This window comes from Phyllobates terribilis, unplaced genomic scaffold, assembly GCF_046119375.1.
Source record: "Phyllobates terribilis strain yellow unplaced genomic scaffold, ASM4611937v1 Scaffold_13__5_contigs__length_258822181, whole genome shotgun sequence".
NCBI classification, from domain to species: domain Eukaryota; kingdom Metazoa; phylum Chordata; class Amphibia; order Anura; family Dendrobatidae; genus Phyllobates; species Phyllobates terribilis.
The window spans coordinates 32955680-32976403 of NW_027362773.1; positions in this window are offsets into that span (position 1 = coordinate 32955680).

Sequence of the window (20724 nt, forward strand, 5' to 3'; positions counted from 1 at the left end):
AGATGTCATTAGATACAAATATCTAGGATTTTTCTATGTGAAATTCCAGAAAAAAATAATTGTGCTACATACAGCATGATCATTCGATCTACTCTATCTCTACTGTGTTTACTTGCTTCAATTAAATGTCCCCAAACTAATAAGGTCATAGACTTGTAAAAATAAGTGGAGGTATTCCGAAATGGATGAAAAACACAGGTGCTGTATGAAATATCAGAATTCATACTGCTAAATAGCCTATTGCAATTCAAATAAGTCTGATCCTGCTTAGTAAAATAAAATTTATTCTGCAGGTTCAACCACAAAGGTGTTTTCTCAGATATAACAACTTTTCTCTTATATGCAACTAAATAGGTTTATCTTTTTCAAGATTTTTTTTATTTCATGAATGAGAGGAGGAGGACGATTTTAACTTTTTTTTTACATATCAGAATTATATACAGGTGCATCTCACTAAAATAGAATATCATTAAAAAGTTAATTTATTTCTGTTCTTCAATACAACAAGTGAAACTCATATATTATATAGAGTCATTACAGAGTGATCTATTTCAAGTGTTTATTTCTGTTAATGTTGATGATTATGGCTTACAGCCAATGAAAGCACAAAAGTCATTATCTCAGTAAATTGGAATCATTAACAAAAACACCTGCAAAGTTTTCCTAAGCGTTTAAAAAGGTCCCTTAGTCTGTTTCAGTAGGCTCCACAATCATGGGGAAGACTGCTGACTTGACAGATGTCCAGAAGGCAGTCATTAACACTAAGTAAATTTGGCATTTCATTTGGAAATCAAGGTCCCAGAGTCTGGAGGAAGAGTGGAGAGGCCACAATCCAAGCTGCTTGATGTCTAGTGTGAAGTTTCCACAATCAGTGATTGTTTGGGGAGCCATGTTATCTGCTAGTGTAGGTCCACTGTGTTTTATCAAGACCAAAGTCAGCGGAGCCGTCTACCAGGAAATTTTATAGCATTAAATTTCTTTTTTTTTACCTTTTTTTGCCCCACTAGATGAAATTAAATTGCAATCACTGGGTTTAAGTCAACTATCTATTATGGTAAAATTATGTAGGTAGTTTTCATGATTAGGGATGAGTGGACCCGTGGGAGTTTGAGCTCATTGTGTTCAACCGCACTTTAGTCCAAAATTTGGTTTGGGTACCAGAACTGTACCTGAACTTGAAACTGAACCGGAATCTCATAGAAATCAATGAAGAACCTAACTTTAGAGCTTTCTCTCTCTTGATATTTAAAAACCAGAACGAGACCTTAGAGCAGCTCAGTGCACTGTAGATTAAATTTACTTTTATAAAAGCAATAACACGTATTTCTGGTAACAGATTTTACTGAGCACATTACAAATGAGCTTTGCACTGTACTATGGGCTTTTGTACTTCTGCACCCTTGAACACTTTTTTTCTAATAATCTCATATATTTGTTTTATTATGTTACTGTTTCAGTTTGCCAAACTTTTATTAGTGAACAAATAACTTCTTCCAACTGTTTTTCATGGACATTTTTTCCAGAAATTACAGATTTTAAGAGATGAGTAGGGTTCATTTGAGGCACCCAGGCCATGATAGAAAGTACTATAACTCGCTGCTTCTTCTGGTACATTATTACATTAGTGTATAAATCCCATCTGAAAAGTATAATTTCCTCCTTCATGCTTGACAAAAAGAATTCAAATATCCCTCCAGCGTCTTGCTGTCTCTTTATTTTACATACTGTGTGTTACTCTTTTTTTAATCAAAACACCAGAAAAAAGCACAACTATACACAATCCTCTTTTTAAGTCATCTTTCATCTAATGCCTGCCAGTTTTGATTAATTTAACCTTATTTAGCTATAAATAATGTTGATCTGTAACATGTGAGGAAGGACTTAACCTGTTAAGGCCACGTTCACACGTTCAGTATTTGGTCAGTATTTTATAGCTGTATCTGTAAGCCAAAACCAGGAGTGGAACAATCAGAAAAGTATAATAGAAACACGTCACCACTTCTGTATTTATCACCCACTCCTGGTTTGGGCTTACAGATACTGATGTAAAATACTGACCAAATACTGAACGTGTGAACGTGGCCTTAGGCTTCCATGCTGTAGCAGTTGTATGCTGTTGAAACCAGGCTCAAATGCTATGGCAGCACCTGTACTTTAACCCCTTAAGAATAGGGCGATTTTTCATTTTTGCACTTTTAATTTTTTTCTCCCCTTGTTCTAAGAGCCATAACTTTTCTTATTTTTCTGTCGACATAGCCATATGAGAGTTTGTTTTTTTGTGGGAATGAGTTGTCATTTTGAATGACACCATCCATTTTATCATGTAATGTACTGGAAAGCGGGAAATAAAAACCAATTGAGGCGAAATAGCAAAAAAAGCTAAATGTCGCAATTGTTTTTTTTTTATTATTTGCAGAGTTCATTTTATGGTTGAAATAACCTGGCAATATGATTCTCCAGGTGAATATGATTATAGAGATACCAAACATGCAAAGTTTTTGTTTTATTTAAGTGGTAAGAAAAAAATTCTGAAAGTTGTAAAAAAACAAAACAATCGCTTGTGATGCCATGAGTTGTAATTTTTTCAATTTTCGGCATATGGAGCTAGGTGAGAGCTTGTGTTTTGCACCCAGAGCTGGCACGCTGTCAATGCCACTGTCACAGATTGACAGCAGCGTTTGACAGGTTGACAGCCATGAAAAAAGCTCAACTCTACCCGAGGCTGTTACAGACAGGTGATGGCTGATTAAATAAGCCATCATCTGCCAGCAAAGATGCGGGATCTGCATGTTAGTCCACATCAGAGTCAGGGAGACAGCATATGATGTTAAGGGGTTAATCCATCTGGCTTCAGCTACAGCTCAGTAATTAAAATCAATCTACAGTGCTGCATAAATTATCAGTGTAGCCCTGCCCTCCGACAGGCACATGAATCAATATACCAAAGTAAGACTAAGCACACATTGCGTTCATGTACTTCAATGTGTAAAAGGTGAAAAAAGCTCTGGGCCTACATGTTAACTTATTAAAGTTCTCCAATAACAATACATCTGCAAAAACCTTTAGCTTGCGCCTTTTGAGGTAGCCTATTGTGGATTTTAACGTATGTTTCGGATCATTATTAGTGTTGAGCGAGCATGCTCGACACTGCTCGGTACTCGCCCGAGCATCTCACTACTCGGGTTGTTCGGCGACCACCAAGCATTTCTGGGCTACTCTGGCGGGATCTCGGGTCTCCGCCTTGCATGTTAGGCGCTCTTTACAGAGCCAATGAACATGCAGGGATTGCCAGCCAGTCACTGTAATGCCGCAGCCATGTTGTTTGTGGGCATTACAGTGATTGGCTGGTCGCACAGCGTCACCTCGAGTATTTAAAACCGGGCGCCGCCATCTTGGACACAGTCGCTCCGGATCAGACAGTGTAGGGTCAGTGTTGCTGGGCTAGGGAGAGATTTATACAGTAAAATAGTTAGTGTAGGGTCTCTAAAGCCTGTCCAATCAAACAAACAGTCCTTCTCAGGACTAATATCCATCCCAGATATCAGGCAGGCAGGCAGGCTGTATAGGAGACGCAGTGGTTATACCAACAAACACTGCATTACAGTCCTGTGTTCTCCTGCTGGTCAAATTGCTAGACTTATCCCCAGGTCTCAGGGGCCAGGAAAAATCATTTTTTTTTCATCTAAATCCTGTTGTTTTTTTTTTTCCTCACTCAGACTGTACAAATATCGTCTTATTAACCTTTTGGTATTCCCACCCCCCCCCCAAAAAAATGGGGGTGTCTGTGAGTGTTCAGACACAAATATATCTGTTTAAAATATTCTGGTGTAAGCCAGAGAAATAGAAATGTGTTTTTCCTCTTCCATGGTTGAAATCTGGGTGTTATCAACCTGCTTGCCTTTTTTCCATTAAAAAAAACATTTTCAGTGTCTCGCTGACTGTTCAGACACAAATATATCTATTTTAACAAGTCTGGTATATACCAGGAAATTATAACTGTGGTTTTGCAGTTCCACGGTTCAAATCTCTGTATTATACACTTTTTTGTCTTTTGTCCATATAAAAAAACATTTTCAGTGTCTCGCTGACTGTTCAGACACCAATATATCTGTTTAAAAGAGTCTGGTGTAGGCCAGAGAACTAGAACTGTGGTTTTCCTCTTCCACGGTTCAAATCTAGGTGTTATCAACCTGCTTGCCTTTTTTCCATTAAAAAAACAGCTTGAGTGTGTCGCTGACTGTTCAGACACAAATATATCTATTTTAACAAGTCTGGTATACACCAGGAAATTAAAACTTTGGTTTTGCAGTTCCATGGTTCAAATCTCTGTATTATCCTCTTTTTTGTCTTTTTTACATAAAAAAAAACATTTTCAATGTCTCGCTGACTGTTCAGACACCAATATATCTGTTTAAACGATACAGGTGTAGGCCAGAGAAATAGAACTGTGGTTTTCCTCTTCCACGGTTCAATGGGTGTTATCAACCTGCTTGCCTTTTTTACAAAATAAAAAAAACAGTTTGAGTGTGTCGCTGACTGTTCACACACAAATATATCTATTTTAACAAGTGTGGTATACACCAGGAAATTATAACTGTGGTTTTGCAGTTCCACGGTTCAAATCTCTGTATTATCCACTTTTTTGTCTTTTTTCCATAAAAAAAAACATTTTCAGTGTCTCACTGACTGTTCAGACACCAATATATCTGTTTAAAAGAGTCTGGTGTAGGCCAGAGTAATAGAACTGTGGTTTTCCTCTTCCACGGTTCAAATCTGGGTGTTATCAACCTGATTGCCTTTTTTCCATAAAAAAAACAGTTTGAGTGTGTCGCTGACTGTTCAGGCACAAATATATCTATTTTATCAAGTCTGGTATACACCAGGAAATTATAACTGTGGTTTTGCACTTCTACAGTTCAAATCTCTGCATTATCCACTTTTTTGCCTTTTTTCCATAAAAAAAAAACATTTTCAGTGTCTCGCTGTCTGTTCAGACACCAATATATCTGTTTAAAAGATTCTGGTGTAGGCCAGAGAACTAGAACTGTGCTTTTCCTCTTCCATGGTTCAAATCTGTGTGTTATCAACCTGCTTGCCTTTTTTTCCATAAAAAAGAACAGTTTGAGTGTGTCGCTGACTGTTCAGACACAAATATATCTGTTTAAACGATTCTGGTGTAGGCCAGAGAAATAAAACTGTGTTTTTCCTCTTCCATGGATCAAATCTGGGTGTTATCAACCTGCTTGCCTTTTTTCCATAAAAAAAAAATGTTTGCGTGTGTAGCTGACTGTTCAGACACAAATATATCTATTTTAAGAAGTCTGGTATACACCAGGAAACTATAACTGTGGTTTTGCAGTTCCATGGTTCAAATCTCTGCATTATCCACTTTTTTGCCTTTTTCCAAAAAAAACAAACATTTTCAGTGTCTCGCTGACTGTTCAGACACCAATATATCTGTTTAAAAGATTCCGGTGTAGGCCAGACAAATAGATCTGTGTTTTTCCTCTACCACATTTCAAATCTGGGTGTTACCAACCTGCTTGCCTTTTTTCCATTAAAAAAACAGTTTGAGTGTGTCGGTGACTGTTCAGACACAAATATATCTATTTTAACAAATCTGGTATATGACAGGAAATTATAACTGTGGTTTTGCAGTTCCACGGTTCAAATCTCTGTATTATACACTTTTTTGTCTTTTTTTCCATAAAAAAAAACATTTTCAGTGTCTCGCTGACTATTCAGAAACCAATATATCTGTTTAATAGAGTCTGGTCTAGGCCAGAAAAATACACTAGAACTGTGGTTTTCCTCTTCCACGGTTCAAATCTGGCTGCTATCAACCTGCTTGCCTTTTTTCCATAAAAAAAAACAGTTTGAGTGTGTCGCTGACTGTTTAGACACAAATATATCTATTTTAACAAGTCTGGTATACACCAGGAAATTATAACTGTGGTTTTGCAGTTCCATGGTTGAAAAATCTGTATTATCTACTTTTTTGTCTTTTTTCCATAAAAAAAAACATTTTCAGTGTCTCGCTGACTGTTCAGACACCAATATATCTGTTTAAAAGAGTCTGGTGTAGGCCAGAGAAATAGAACTGTGGTTTTCCTCTTCCAAGGTTCAAATCTGGGTGTTATCAACCTGCTTGCCATTTTTCCATAAAAAAAAAACAGTTTGAGTGTGTCGCTTACTGTTCAGATACAAATATATCTATTTTAACAAGTCTGGTATATACCAGGAAATTATAACTGTAGTTTTGCAGTTCCACGGTTCAAATCTCTGTATTATCCACTTTTTTGTCTTTTTTCCATTTAAAAAAACATTTTCAGTGTCTCGCTGACTGTTCAGACACCAATGTATCTGTTTAAAAGAGTCTGGTGTAGGCCAGAGAACTAGAACTGTGGTTTTCTTCTTCCACGGTTCAAATATAGGTGTTATCAACCTGCTTGCCATTTTTCCATAAAAAGAAACAGCTTGAGTGTGTCGCTTACTGTTCAGACACAAATATATCTATTTTAACAAGTCTGGTATACACCAGGAAACTAAAACTGTGGTTTTGCAGTTCCATGGTTCAAATCTCTGTATTATCCTCTTTTTTGTCTTTTTTCCATAAAAAAAAACATTTTCAATGTCTCGCTGACTGTTCAGACAACAATATATCTGTTTAAAAGATACAGGTGTAGGCCAGAGAAATAGAACTGTGGTTTTCCTCTTCCACGGTTCAATGGGTGTTATCAACTGGCTTGCCTTTTTTCCAAAATAAAAAAAACAGTTTGAGTATGTCGCTGACTGTTCACACACAAATATATCTATTTTAACAAGTCTGGTATACACGAGGAAATTATAACTGTGGTTTTGCAGTTCCATGGTTCAAATCTCTGTATTATCCACTTTTTTGTCTTTTTTCCATAAAAAAAAACAGTTTGAGTGTGTCGCTGACTGTTCAGACACAAATATATCTGTTTAAAAGATTCTGGTGTAGGCCAGAGAAATAGAACTGTGTTTTCCCTCTTCCACAGTTCAAATCTGGGTGTTATCAACCTGCTTGCCTTTTTTCCATAAAAAAAAACAGTTTGAGGGTGTCGCTGACTGTTCAGACACCAATATATCATTTTAAAAGATTCTGGTGTAGGCCATAGAAATAGTCCTGTGTTTTTCCTCTTTCACAGTTCAAATCTGGGTGTTATCAACCTGCTTGCCTTTTTTCCATGAAAAAAACTGTTTGAGTATGTCGCTGACTGTTCAGACACAAATATATCTATTTTAACAAATCTGTATACAACAGGAAATTATAACTGTGGTTTTGCAGTTCCACAGTACAAATCTCTGTATTATCCAATTTTTTGTCTTTTTTCCATAAAAAAAAACAGTTTGAGTGTGTCGCTGACTGTTCAGACACAAATATATCTGTTTAAAAGATTCTGGTGGAGGCCAGAGAAATAGAACTGTGTTTTTCCTCTTCCATGGTTGAAATCTGGGTGTTATCAACCTGCTTGCCTTTTTTCAATAAAAAAAAACAGTTTGAGTGTGTCGCTGACTGTTCAGACACAAATATATCTGACGCGCCCTGGGCCTATGTGATGTAGCGTTGCGCACGCAGGGACTACCCGGAGCCGGATCTGATAGGGGTAGTAGTCTCGTGGCAGTGACCCGGTCCGTGCCCAGGGAGTCAGACTAAGTGGCGGTATATTAGCAGTAGATGTAGGACGACTACGCCACCCGTTGAATGCAGCTATGGAGCTGCCGCTGCAGGGCAGACCGCTGAGGCCGGTGGAAGGATGGTGCAGCGTGGATGGTATAACCCCCAACGGGAGGGGTATGGCCTCAGGGCAGCCGACGTGGATGATGGGGGTAGCAGGAATCACTCAGAGACGATGCGGTGTAGTTCAGGGTCTTTACTGGTGACAAAGATAGACCCTCCCGGAGTACTGGCTAGCGGTCGGGGCCTGGTCAGTCCTTGAGCAGATGGGATCCCCCTTGGCCAGGCGGAGTTGTAGGCCTCCCCAACTAATTGTACTCTTCTGGCTACCTTGCTAGAGGCGGGTAAAGGTAGCCCACGTCCCTGAGTGTACCGTGTGGTGCTCACCCGTATGGCCGGTGACTCGGGGCCTTCTAGTAGCTTCCGCTCCACGACGGCGGTGCTGGTCCCACACGTGTGACCGAGTCTTCGGGTTTCTGGGCCAGAGGACCTGAAATCCCCTGCCGGTCGGTTTCTGCTGCTGGGTAGGAGTTAGTCCCCACAGCCTCGGACTCCGGGTCCGGTAAGAAATCTTCAATCAGGGCGAGCTCTACAGCTTCCAGCCCTGACCTCCTCTTAGCACGACTCCCACAGAGCTCCTGATCTTTCTTTCCTATTACTGCTTCTCTTCTTCTCTCTACTCTTCTCCCTAACCCTGCCTCAGCCCCAGGTTTATATAGGGGAAGTCCTTCCCCTCCCAGGACTGGGCAGGAGGTGTGGCATGCATAGGATTCCTGACCAAGAGACCTCCCACCTGCTCTCAGACATAACATTGCTGTTACTGTGGAAACCAGACCCCTGGGGTGCCACATTCCCCCCTAGTGAAATTTAGTACTCCGGGACTAAACATATTTTAGAAAAACATAACCAATACAAACAGAAACGGTACAATAAAAAAAAAACATATTAGAATGGTCACGGCGTGTCCGCAACCGGGTGCAGTTTTTGAAGAAAAGCAAGGTGTCCATTTCACCAAAACAGGGAGACGTAACCAGGTAGGGGTCTGTCCTGCCCCGAGTCCTTAACAGTCTTTAGTCCATTCCTAAGTTACGCTCCAACCAATTGTACAAGGATTCCCGGTAAATCCACCAAGGACTCCTAAAAATAACTAGAAACACATAATTATTTACAAGTAACAGACAGGTGACCACAAATAAAACAATTTAAACACTTCAAATCCTCCAACGTGCGGGTAACTGGCCTCTAGTGGCCCTAGTGGACCTACGGAGCTGACTGTCTGGCCCTGAACTACAGGGTGTAGGAGCTGTCAAGGGTAAACTGGGCAGCTGTCTACGGGCTCTTTGGCTCACTAGGGGTATGGCAGGCTCACTATAAGCAGAGGGTTGATCCTCCTGATCTGCTTGTGTGGAGTCTTCTGCCTCCTGGACCGGCTGTTCTTCCAGCTCTACCGGTTGCTCCGTAAGTACTTGGGATGCTGGTTGGAGGAACGTGAGGACGGGTACCACAACTGCACCATTGACTTGAGTCCAGGACCGAGGGAAGTCTCCGAGCACAGTACTAACCACATCTTCCCTTTCCTCTACGGGTCGAGGGTCTTCTTGTTCCTCTTCAGGGTTCCGTAGCTGTTCGGGACACTTCTTCAGGTGATCCCGGGATACAATGGTTGTGGTTTCCCCTCCGTCTTTACTGATGGTACAGACCTTTGGGTTGTCGTGGCTTGAGGGCAGTACGATGTACGGGTCCTTCTCCCACTGGTCGTCCAACTTGTGGAGCCGTCTTTTCCTCTTCAAGACCTGCTCTCCGGGTACCAAGGGAACAGCGGGAGCATACTGGTTGTAAGTTTTCTCTTGTCTTTCCCTAGCTAGACAGAGACTTCGCTCCACGCTCTCCTGTACTTTCTGGTACTGCTGCTGCCTCTCTGTGTCCCAGTCTGCTTCCGGTGAAGTGTCCTCGGGTGTCAGGACTCCCATCTCCAGGTCAACAGGTATCTTACCGGGTCTTGCCCTCATTAGGTAAGCCGGGGTACAGTTGGTGGAACCTACAGGGATGTAGTTGTATAGGTCCACCAGGTCGGGCAGCTTCTCAGGCCACAGACTGCGTTCTTCCAGGGGCAATGTTTTTAGAAGATCTATCACCACCTGGTTCATTTTCTCACAAAGTCCATTAGTTTGCGGAAGATAGGGTGTCGTCCTGATCTTCCGGCAGCCATACAGAGTACAGAACTCTTGGAAGACCTCCGCTTCAAAGGCAGGTCCCTGGTCCGTCAGCACCTGCTCTGGGTAGCCGTGTGGACGGCAGAAGTGCTGCTGGAAGGCTCTAGCTGCTGTTTGAGCCGTTAAGTCCTTGACGGGGATGACAACCAAGAACCGGGAGTAGTGATCCACGATGGTTAATGCGTAGACGTAGCCACTTCTGCTTGGGGTCAGTTTTACATGATCCAAGGCTACCAGTTCCAACGGCTGCCGGGTGACGATGGACTGAAGGGGGGTCTTCTGGCTGGCACGGTCCTTCCTTCTTAGGTTGCATGGGCCACAGTCTCTGCACCACCTCTCGATGGTTCCTCTCATGCCTACCCAATGGAACCGCCCGCGCAGCAGGAACTCCAGCTTCTTCCATCCGAAGTGCCCAGCCCCGTCGTGGTATGCCTCCATCACCATAGCTGCGTCCCTTCTTGGCACCACTACTTGCCAGATCAGTTCATGCGTCCGGGAGTTAACCATTCTGCGGCACAACTTCCCCTTGTAAAGGAACAGTCGACTCTTCTCTGCCCACAGTTGCTTGGCTTCCTCTGGAGCGTCTGGGTCAAGGCGAGCTTCTGGCTGAGTCAGCATCTCCTTCACCAGCCGGACGGCAGGGTCACTGTCTTGCGTTTCCGCCCAGTTGTAGTGAGGTAAGGGGTTGAACGTAGCGGCTTGCTTACCCCTTACACGGTGGGAATACTGGATAGTCCCATGACGGTGGAACGCAGGGAGTTCGACCTCTTCCAAATCTTCTGAATCCTCACCCTCGTCCGGTAGGTTTGGCATCCTGGACAGGGCGTCCGCGTTGGTATTGGAGCGTCCTGCCCGGTATTTGATTGTAAACTCATAGTTGGACAAGCGGGCCATCCATCTCTGCTCTAGGGCACCGAGTCCTGCAGTGTCCAGGTGTGTCAACGGGTTATTATCCGTGTACACGGTGAACTGGGAAGAAGCGAGGTAGTGCTTAAAGCGTTCGGTGACTGCCCACACCACTGCCAGGAACTCTAGCTTAAATGAGCTGTAATTCTCAGGGTTTCTTTCGGTGGGTCGCAGTTTTCGGCTGGCGTAAGCAATTGCCCGTTCTTTCCCCTGCTGGATCTGGGACAGTACGGCTCCTAGCCCGATGTTACTGGCGTCGGTGTAGAGGATAAAGGGCTGGCTATAATCAGGGTACGCCAGGATTTCATCCCCCGTGAGGGCCATCTTCAGCTGGCGGAAGGACTCTTCTTCCAGCTTCTCCCATCTGAAGGGTGGCTTCTGGTTCTTGGCTTTCCTGGACTGGCCTATCAGGAGGTCCTGCATAGGAGCTGCCTTTTTGGTGAAACCGGGAATGAACCTTCGGTAGTAGCCTACCAACCCGAGGAACTGCCTCACTTCCTTTACGCTGGAGGGGCTTGGCCATTCCTTAATTGCGGTGATCTTATCAGGGTCGGGAGCCACTCCGTCTGCACTCACCACGTGTCCCAGGTACTGCACCTTTGGCTTCAGGAGGTGACACTTGGAGGGTTTCACCTTTAGGCCGTAGCTTGCCAGAGCTTCGAACACTTCCGCCAGGTGTTTCAGGTGGTCCTCATAAGTCTTGGAATATACGATGACATCGTCCAGGTACAACAGGACCGTCTCAAAGTTTCGGTGTCCCAGACAGCATTCCATCAATCGTTGGAAGGTTCCTGGTGCGTTACAGAGCCCGAACGGCATGCAGGTAAACTCACTAAGTCCCATCGGGGTGGTGAATGCAGTCTTCTCCCGGTCCGCCTCTGCTACAGGAACCTGCCAGTACCCGCTAGTGAGATCCAAGGTAGAGAAGAAGTTAGCAGATTTTAAAGCAGCCAAAGACTCCTCTATCCTTGGTAAGGGGTACGCATCCTTGTGTGTGATACGGTTGATTTTCCGGTAATCTACACACATTCTCATGGTGTTGTCTTTCTTTTTGACCAAGACTAGTGGAGCTGCCCAGGGGCTACAGCTATCTCTGATTACCCCAGCCTCCTTCATGTCTCTAAGCATCCCCTTGGCGTGTTGGTAGTGTGCAGGGGGTACGGGTCGATACCTCTCTTTTATGGGAGGATGGTCTCCCGTGGGGATGTGGTGTTCTACCCCCTTGACTCGCCCGAAGTCTAACGGGTGTTTACTAAACACTCTCTCATACTCTTGAACCACCCGATAGACTCCCTGTTTCTGGTGTGAGGGAGTGGAGTCAGTACCCAAATGTAGTTGCTGACACCAATCCTCCATTTGTTGTTTAGAGCCGTTACCTTCCTCCGGAGAAGATGGAGGCAAGGGTTCTATGGACTGTATGGAATTCTGATTGATGGTATACAATTTGGCTAGCGTGGCATACCGGGGCAGGTACACTTCCCTCTTCCCGATATTTATTATGCGAACGGGCACCCTCCCATGGCGTACATTGACCACCCCCCGTGCTGTCAAAATGGTGGGCCTACTGTCTGAGTAAACTGGTTCTACCATTGCCTGGTAATCTCTACCTCTCAGACCAATAGCCGCCCGGCACCAAATCATCATTTCACTTTTTGGGGGTATGGCAATAGGAAAAGGGTCACACAGTCTCACGCTACCAATCTCACCGCCGGAGAGTTCCACCTGTTGCTGTGGCATCAGTGCCCGGATCTCTTTTTGGAGCACTCGCTGCTGGCCGGAGCTGGCGTTCTTGGCAACCTGCTGTAAAATAAAAATCACCTCTGCAAGACAATTTTCAATTAGATTAGTTCCTAGAGTTATCTTAGGGTGACTCTCGCGCTTGTCAATGTCCACAATGATCAGTCCCTGGGCTGCCAGCTCGACTCTACCGATTTTAATGGTCACCTCTTTAAATCCGATCTGTGGCACGGGCTGACTATTGCTTGCGATGATACTCAAGTCGTCGTCAGGGTAGCGGGTTATATCCGAGTCATTCCAGTACTGCTTGAAGAGCACGTACGGGATGGTGGTGACCTGTGACCCAGTGTCCAGTAGGGCACTCATAGGAATGCCATCCAGTACCACAGGCAAGACTGGACGTCCTCCCACATATTTGTCACGCCAGTTTGATGGGCCTGATGATCTTTTTCCTAGGGGTTGGCCCTCTACCCTAGGTTGTGCCAGTTTAAAGGACAGTACCTTGCCATATGTCCGGGTTGATTGCAGCGGCGGCAGATAGGTTGTCCGTCCTCGTTGTATCGGTCGCTGGGTCTTCCTCTGGCCGGTGGGGTCCTCCTTGGTCGGCGCCACGGGATGTCCTCCGGTCCGGATGCCAGCTGGATTTTCCCTGGAGTAGAAACCTGTAAAGACTGCACAGTTCGGGTTAGCGCAGCAACGCTTTTAGCTAGCTCTTGGACCTGATGGTGCAGGTCTGGAGCCGGGTCATTGTTCAAAGCCTGCGCATCAGCTCCCACAGGCCCTGCCGACAAGGGCGCCGCCTCCTGGTGGTAAGTGGTAGTGGGGCGTCTGTGGGTCACAACGCCACCTGGTGCCGGTTCTCGGAGCACCCGGATGGCTCTGTCCTTGAACTGTGCAAATCCCAGATGAGGGTCCTGTAAGGCCATTGCCCGCAACTGGGTTCGGTGGGCATTGCAATATAAACCCTCTATAAATTGTTCAGTCAACAGCCGGTCCTCGTCTCCCACGCCGTCAGGGTCGGTCTGCTTAATGGCTCTCAGGGCCTCTTGTAGGTTTAGTGCATAGTCCCTTATACTCTCTTGTGCTCGCTGCTTGCACCCGTAGAATCTAAGCTTGATCTCAGCTGAGGTGCGGGTATCAAAGGTGTCCTTCAGCCGGGTTAGTATCCCTGCGACAGTCCTCCCCCCAGGTGGCCAGGACTTTACCTCCCTTTGGGCTGCCCCAGTTAATTGGGCCACCAGGATGCTCACTTTTTGCTCTTCTGTGAGGGGGTACACCTGGAAGAGGCTATCCAGCTTTTCTCTAAAGTCATGCAGGGTATGTGACTCCCCTGAGTACTGGGGTAGCCAGGCCGCTCCCGGGATATAGGGCATGGTGAAAGGCATGACTGCAGCAGCGGTGGCGCTGGCGGGGGTTGAGGCAGTGAAGCTCTCCTCCGTATCCGACATCTTCCTCCCCCCTAGTGGACCGTAGCCTACCTTGCGATGATCCTCTTCCGTAGGCCGCGGCTCCGCAGTGGATCGTCAGGGTTGAGGACCTTCCGTCGCGCTCCTGTGACGTCGGCGTCTGCTGTGCTCCTTCCAGGACATTACGCAACGTCCGGACGTGAGGCGGGGCTTCAGTTCTCGCGCGCTTTCGGAGTCCACGCCCCTCTTCTTCCCGCGCGGCGTCTTCAAGATGGCGTCCAACGGCGGGAAAACTCCACGGATGGCAGGAAGAAGGCAGAAGATAGCGCCAGATGGCGGGAAAACTTCGCGGATGGCGGGAAGAAGGTAGAAGATGGCGCCGGATGGCGGGAATCTTCACCACTGGTAAGTTTGAACAGTCTTTTTCAGGCACGCAGTACCCGGTGGTTGCGGGCACGAAATCCTGCCGACTACGCCAAAAGTTGACGCGCCCTGGGCCTATGTGATGTAGCGTTGCGCACGCAGGGACTACCCGGAGCCGGATCTGATAGGGGTAGTAGTCTCGTGGCGGTGACCCGGTCCGTGCCCAGGGAGTCAGACTAAGTGGCGGTATATTAGCAGTAGATGTAGGACGACTACGCCACCCGTTGAATGCAGCTATGGAGCTGCCGCTGCAGGGCAGACCGCTGAGGCCGGTGCAAGGATGGTGCAGCGTGGATGGTATAACCCCCAACGGGAGGGGTATGGCCTCAGGGCAGCCGACATGGATGATGGGGGTAGCAGGAATCACTCAGAGAAGATGCGGTGTAGTTCAGGGTCTTTACTGGTGACAAAGATAGACCCTCCCGGAGTACTGGCTAGCGGTCGGGGCCTGGTCAGTCCTTGAGCAGATGGGATCCCCCTTGGCCAGGCGGAGTTGTAGGCCTCCCCAACTAATTGTACTCTTCTGGCTACCTTGCTAGAGGCGGGTAAAGGTAGCCCACGTCCCTGAGTGTACCGTGTGGTGCTCACCCGTATGGCCGGTGACTCGGGGCCTTCTAGTAACTTCCGCTCCATGACGGCGGTGCTGGTCCCACACGTGTGACCGAGCCTTCGGGTTTCTGGGCCAGAGGACCTGAAATCCCCTGCCGGTCGGTTTCTGCTGCTGGGTAGGAGTTAGTCCCCACAGCCTCGGACTCCGGGTCCGGTAAGAAATCAATCAGGGCGAGCTCTACAGCTTCCAGCCCTGACCTCCTCTTAGCACGACTCCCACAGAGCTCCTGATCTTTCTTTCCTATTACTGCTTCTCTTCTTCTCTCTACTCTTCTCCCTAACCCTGCCTCAGCCCCAGGTTTATATAGGGGAAGTCCTTCCCCTCCCAGGACTGGGCAGGAGGTGTGGCATGCATAGGATTCCTGACCAAGAGACCTCCCACCTGCTCTCAGACATAACATTGCTGTTACTGTGGAAACCAGACCCCTGGGGTGCCACATATCTATTTGATCAAGTCTGGTATACACCAGGAAATTATAACTGTGGTTTTGCACTTCTACAGTTCAAATCTCTGCATTATCCACTTTTTTTTCCATAAAAAAAAACATTTTCAGTGTCTCGCTGTCTGTTCAGACACCAATATATCTGTTTAAAAGATTCTGGTGTAGGCCAGAGAACTAGAACTGTGCTTTTCCTCTTCCATGGTTCAAATCTGTGTGTTATCAACCTGCTTGCCTTTTTTTCCATAAAAAAAAACAGTTTGAGTGTGTCGCTGACTGTTCAGACACAAATATATCTGTTTAAAAGATTCTGATGTAGGCCAGAGAAATAAAACTGTGTTTTTCCTCTTCCATGGATCAAATCTGGGTGTTATCAACCTGCTTGCCTTTTTTCCATAAAAAAAAATGTTTGAGTGTGTAGCTGACTGTTCAGACACAAATATATCTATTTTAACAAGTCTGGTATACACCAGGAAACTATAACTGTGGTTTTGCAGTTCCATGGTTCAAATCTCTGTATTATCCACTTTTTTGCCTTTTTCCATAAAAAAAAAACATTTTCAGTGTCTCGCTGACTGTTCAGACACCAATATATCTGTTTAAAAGATTCTGGTGTAGGCCAGACAAATAGATCTGTTTTTTTTCTCTGCCACATTTCAAATCTGGGTGTTACCAACCTGCTTGCCTTTTTTCCATTAAAAAAACAGTTTGAGTGTGTCGGTGACTGTTCAGACACAAATATATCTATTTTAACAAATCTGGTATACAACAGGAAATTATAACTGTGGTTTTGCAGTTCCACGGTTCAAATCTTTGTATTATACACTTTTTGTCTTTTTTTCCATAAAAAAAAACATTTTCAGTGTCTCGCTGACTATTCAGAAACCAATATATCTGTTTAATAGAGTCTGGTGTAGGCCAGAGAAATAAAACTGTGTTTTTCCTCTACCACATTTCAAATCTTGGTGTAACCAACCTGCTTGCCTTTTTTCAATTAAAAAAAACAGTTTGAGTGTGTCGCTGACTGTTCAGACACAAATATTTCTATTTTAACAAGTCTGGTATACACAAGGAAATTATAACTGTGGTTTTGCAGTTCCACGGTTCAAATCTCTGAATTATCCACTTTTTTGTCTTTTTTCCATAAAAAAAAACAGTTTGAGTGTGTCGTTGACTGTTCAGACACAAATCTATCTGTTTAAAAGATTCTGGTGTAGGCCAGAGAAACAGAACTGTGTTTTTCCTCTTTCACAGTTCAAATCTGGGTGTTATCAACCTGCTTGCCTTTTTTCCATAAAAAAAACCTGTTTGAGTATGTCGCTGACAGTTCAGACACAAATATATTTATTTTAACAAATCTGTATACAACAGGAAATTATAACTGTGGTTTTGCAGTTCCATGGTTCAAACCTCTGTATTATACACTTTTTTGTCTTTTTTCCATAACAAAAAAAACATTTTCAGTGTCTCGCTGACTGTTCAGACACCAATATATCTGTTTAAAGAGTCTGGTGTAGGCCAGAGAAATAGAACTGTGTTTTTCCTCTTCCACGGTTCAAATCTGGGTGTTATCAACCTGCTTGCCTTTTTTCCATAAAAAAAAAAAGTTTGAGTGTGTCGCTGACTGTTCAGACACAAATATATCTATTTTAACAAGTCTGGTATACACCAGGAAATTATAACTGTGGTTTTGCAGTTCCACGGTTTAAATCTCTGTATTATCCATTTTTTTGTCTTTTTTCCATAAAAAAAAACTGTTTGAGTGTGTCTCTGACTGTTCAGACACAAATATATCTGTTTTAAAGATTCTAGTGGAGGCCAGAGAAATAGAACTGTGTTTTTCCTCTTTCACTGTTCAAATCTCTGTATTATCCATTTTTTTGTCTTTTTTCCATGAAAAAAAAACAGTTTGAGTGTGTTGCTGACTGTTCAGACACAAATCTATCTGTTTAACTCTAGAACGCATACCTGGGGCCTCGCAGGCCCGCCCTGTTAATTGTTTTCTATTTTCTGCAAGATTACTTTAGTTAGAATTTTGAAACTCTAGGTATTCCTCAGGTATACAGTCATGGCCAAAAGTTTTGAGAATGACACCAAAATTATATTTTCACATGATCTGCTGGCCTCTGGTTTTTATTAGTGTTTGTCTGATGTTTATATCACATACAGAAATATAATTGCAATCATATTATGAGTACCAATAGGTTATATTGACAGTTAGAATGCAGTTAATGCAGCAAGTCAATATTTGCAGTGTTGCCCCTTCTTCTTCAAGACCTCTGTAATTCTCCCTGGCATGCTCTCAATCAACTTTTGGACCAAATCCTGACTAATAGCAGTCCATTCTTGCATAATCAATGCTTGTATTTTGCCAGAATTTGTTGGTTTTTGTTTGTCCACCCGTCTCTTGATGATTGACCACAAGTTCTCAATGGGATTAAGATCTGGGGAGTTTCCAGGCCATGGACCCAAAATCTCTATGTTTTGTTCCATGAGCCATTTAGTTAACACCTTTGCTTTATGGCAAGGTGCTCCATCATGCTGGAAAAGGCATTGTTGCGCGCCAAACTGCTCTTGGACGGTTGGGAGAAGTTGCTCTTGGAGGACATTCTGGTACCATTCTTTATTCATGGCTGTGTTTTTAGGCAAGACTGTGAGTGAGCCGATTCCCTTGGCTGAGAAGCAACCCCACACATGAATGGTTTCAGGATGCTTTACAGTTGGCATGAGACAAGACTGGTGGTAGCGCTCACCTCTTCTTCTCCGAATAAGCTGTTTTCCAGATGTCCCAAACAATCGAAAAGGGGATTCATCAGAGAAAATGCCTTTGCCCCAGTCCTCAGCAGTCCACTCCCTGTACCTTTTGCAGAATATCAGTCGGTCCCTGATGTTTTTACTGGAGAGTAGTGGCTTCTTTGCTGCCCTCCTTGAAACCAGCCCTTGCTCAAAGAGTCTCCGCCTCACAGTGCGTGCAGAAGCACTCACACCAGCCTGCTGCCATTCCTGAGCAAGCTCGGCACTGCTGGCAGTCCGATCCCGCAGCTGAAACAGTTTTAAGATATGGTCCTGGCGCTTGCTGGTCTTTCTTGGGCGCCCTGGAGCCTTTTTGACAACAATGGAAGCTCTCTCCTTGAAGTTCTTGATGATGCAATAAATTGTTGACTGACGTGCAATCTGTGTAGCTGCAATACTCTTCCCTGTTAGGCCATATTTGTGCAGTGCAATGATGGCTGCACATGTTTCTTTAGAGATAACCATGGTTAACTGAAGAGAAACAATGATACCAAGAACCAGCCTCCTTTTAAAGTGTCCAGTGATGTCATTCTTACTTAATCATGACTGATTGATCGCCAGCCCTGTCCTCATCAACACCCACACCTGTGTTAATGGATCAATCACTAAAACGATGTTAGCTGCTCCTTTTAAGGCAGGACTGCAATGATGTTGAAATGTGTTTTGTGGGTTAAAGTTCATTTTCTGGGCAAATATTGACTTTACAAGTACAGTAATTGCTGTTAAGCTGATCACTCTTTGACATTCAGAAGTATATGCAAATTGCCATTACAAAAAATGAAGCAGTAAACTTTGGAAAAATTACTATTTGTCTCATTCTCAATACTTTTGGCCATGACTGTATAGTTGTTTGTCATTTTGTTTGAGTTATTCCATGTTATTTGCACACGGGCCTAAAAGGCCACAGGTATGTGAAAATGTAGATTTTTATGGTCATGCGTTCTAGGGTTAAAATATTCTGGTGTAGGCAAGATAAATAGAACTGTGGTTTTCCTCTTCCACGGTTCAAATCTGGGTGTTATCAACCTGCTTGCCTTTTTTACATAAAAAAAAACAGTTTGAGGGTGTCGCTGACTGTTCAGACACCAATATATCTGTTTAAAAGATTCTGGTGTAGGCCAGAGAAATAGACCTGTGTTTCTTCTCTTTCACAGTTCAAAACTGGGTGTTATCAACCTGCTTGCCTTTTTTCCTTAAAAATAACAGTTTGAGTATGTAACTGACTGTTCAGACACAAATATATCTATTTTAACATATCTGGTATACACCAGGAAATTATAACTGTGATTTTGCAGTTCCACGGTTCAAATCTCTGTATTATCCACTTTTTTGTCTTTTTTTCAATAAAAAAAAAACATTTTCAGTGTCTCGTTGAATGCTCAGACACCAATATATGTGTTTAAAAGATTCTGGTGTAGGCCAGAGAAATAGAACTGTGGTTTTCCTCTTCAACGGTTGAAATCTGGCTGTTATTAACCTGCTTGCCTTTTTTGCATAAAAAAAGAACAGTTTGACTGTGTCGCAGACTGTTCAGACACAAATATATCTGTTTAAAAGATTCTGGTGTAGGCCAGAGAAATAGAACTGTGTTTTTCCTCTTCCACGGTTCAAATCTGGGTGTTATCAACCTGCTTGCCTTTTTTCCATAAAAAAAAACAGTTTGAGTGTGTCGCTGACTGTTCAGATACCAATATATCTGTTTAAGAGTCTGGTGTAGGCCAGAGAAATAGAACTGTGGTTTTCCTCTTCCACGGTTCTAATCTCCTTTTTATTACCCTTTTGCCATTGATAGTGCGAGTGTAAGCTATTTTACTTCATTTACAATGGGCAAGGTGCGTGGCAATGGACGTGGAACTGGACATTCTGGACGGGGCCGTGGCCAAGGTGAAAATGTGCCACAACCAACAGTCACATCTTCTCGCTCCCAGTTCTTGACCGAATTACTAGGGAATCACACAACAACCAGACCACTATTGAGAACTGATCAGTGTGAACAGGTTATTAATTGGATAGCAGATAATACTTATAGTCACCTGGGCAGCACCACCTCCGGTCTGTCTTCCACACGATCAAGTGTTAGCAGCTGTGAGTCTCGACCGCATACTTCTCCTCACCTTGATTCTCCTACCTCCCACCGTGCCGAGTGTTGTCAGAGAGCAACTGATCCCATAGTTAGACACTCTGAAGAGCTGTTCACTGGTCCGTTTCCATATTTGGGCCCCTCGCCTGCTCCGCTTGAAGTGGTGGAAAAGGAGATCCCATGTAGCGATGGCCAAATATTTGAACAGCCACGGCCACAGAAAGGCGACGCTGGCAATTTGTCACAAGAGGTAGACGATGACGAGACACAATTGCCACAAAGTGAGGAGGGGGACCGTGGTGCGGAAGTGGAAGTGGAGGAGGTCGTGGATGATCTAGTAACTGACCCAACGTGGCAGGAGGACATGCAGAGCAAGGCCAACAGCACACAGGGGGAGGGAGGTAGAGTAAAACAA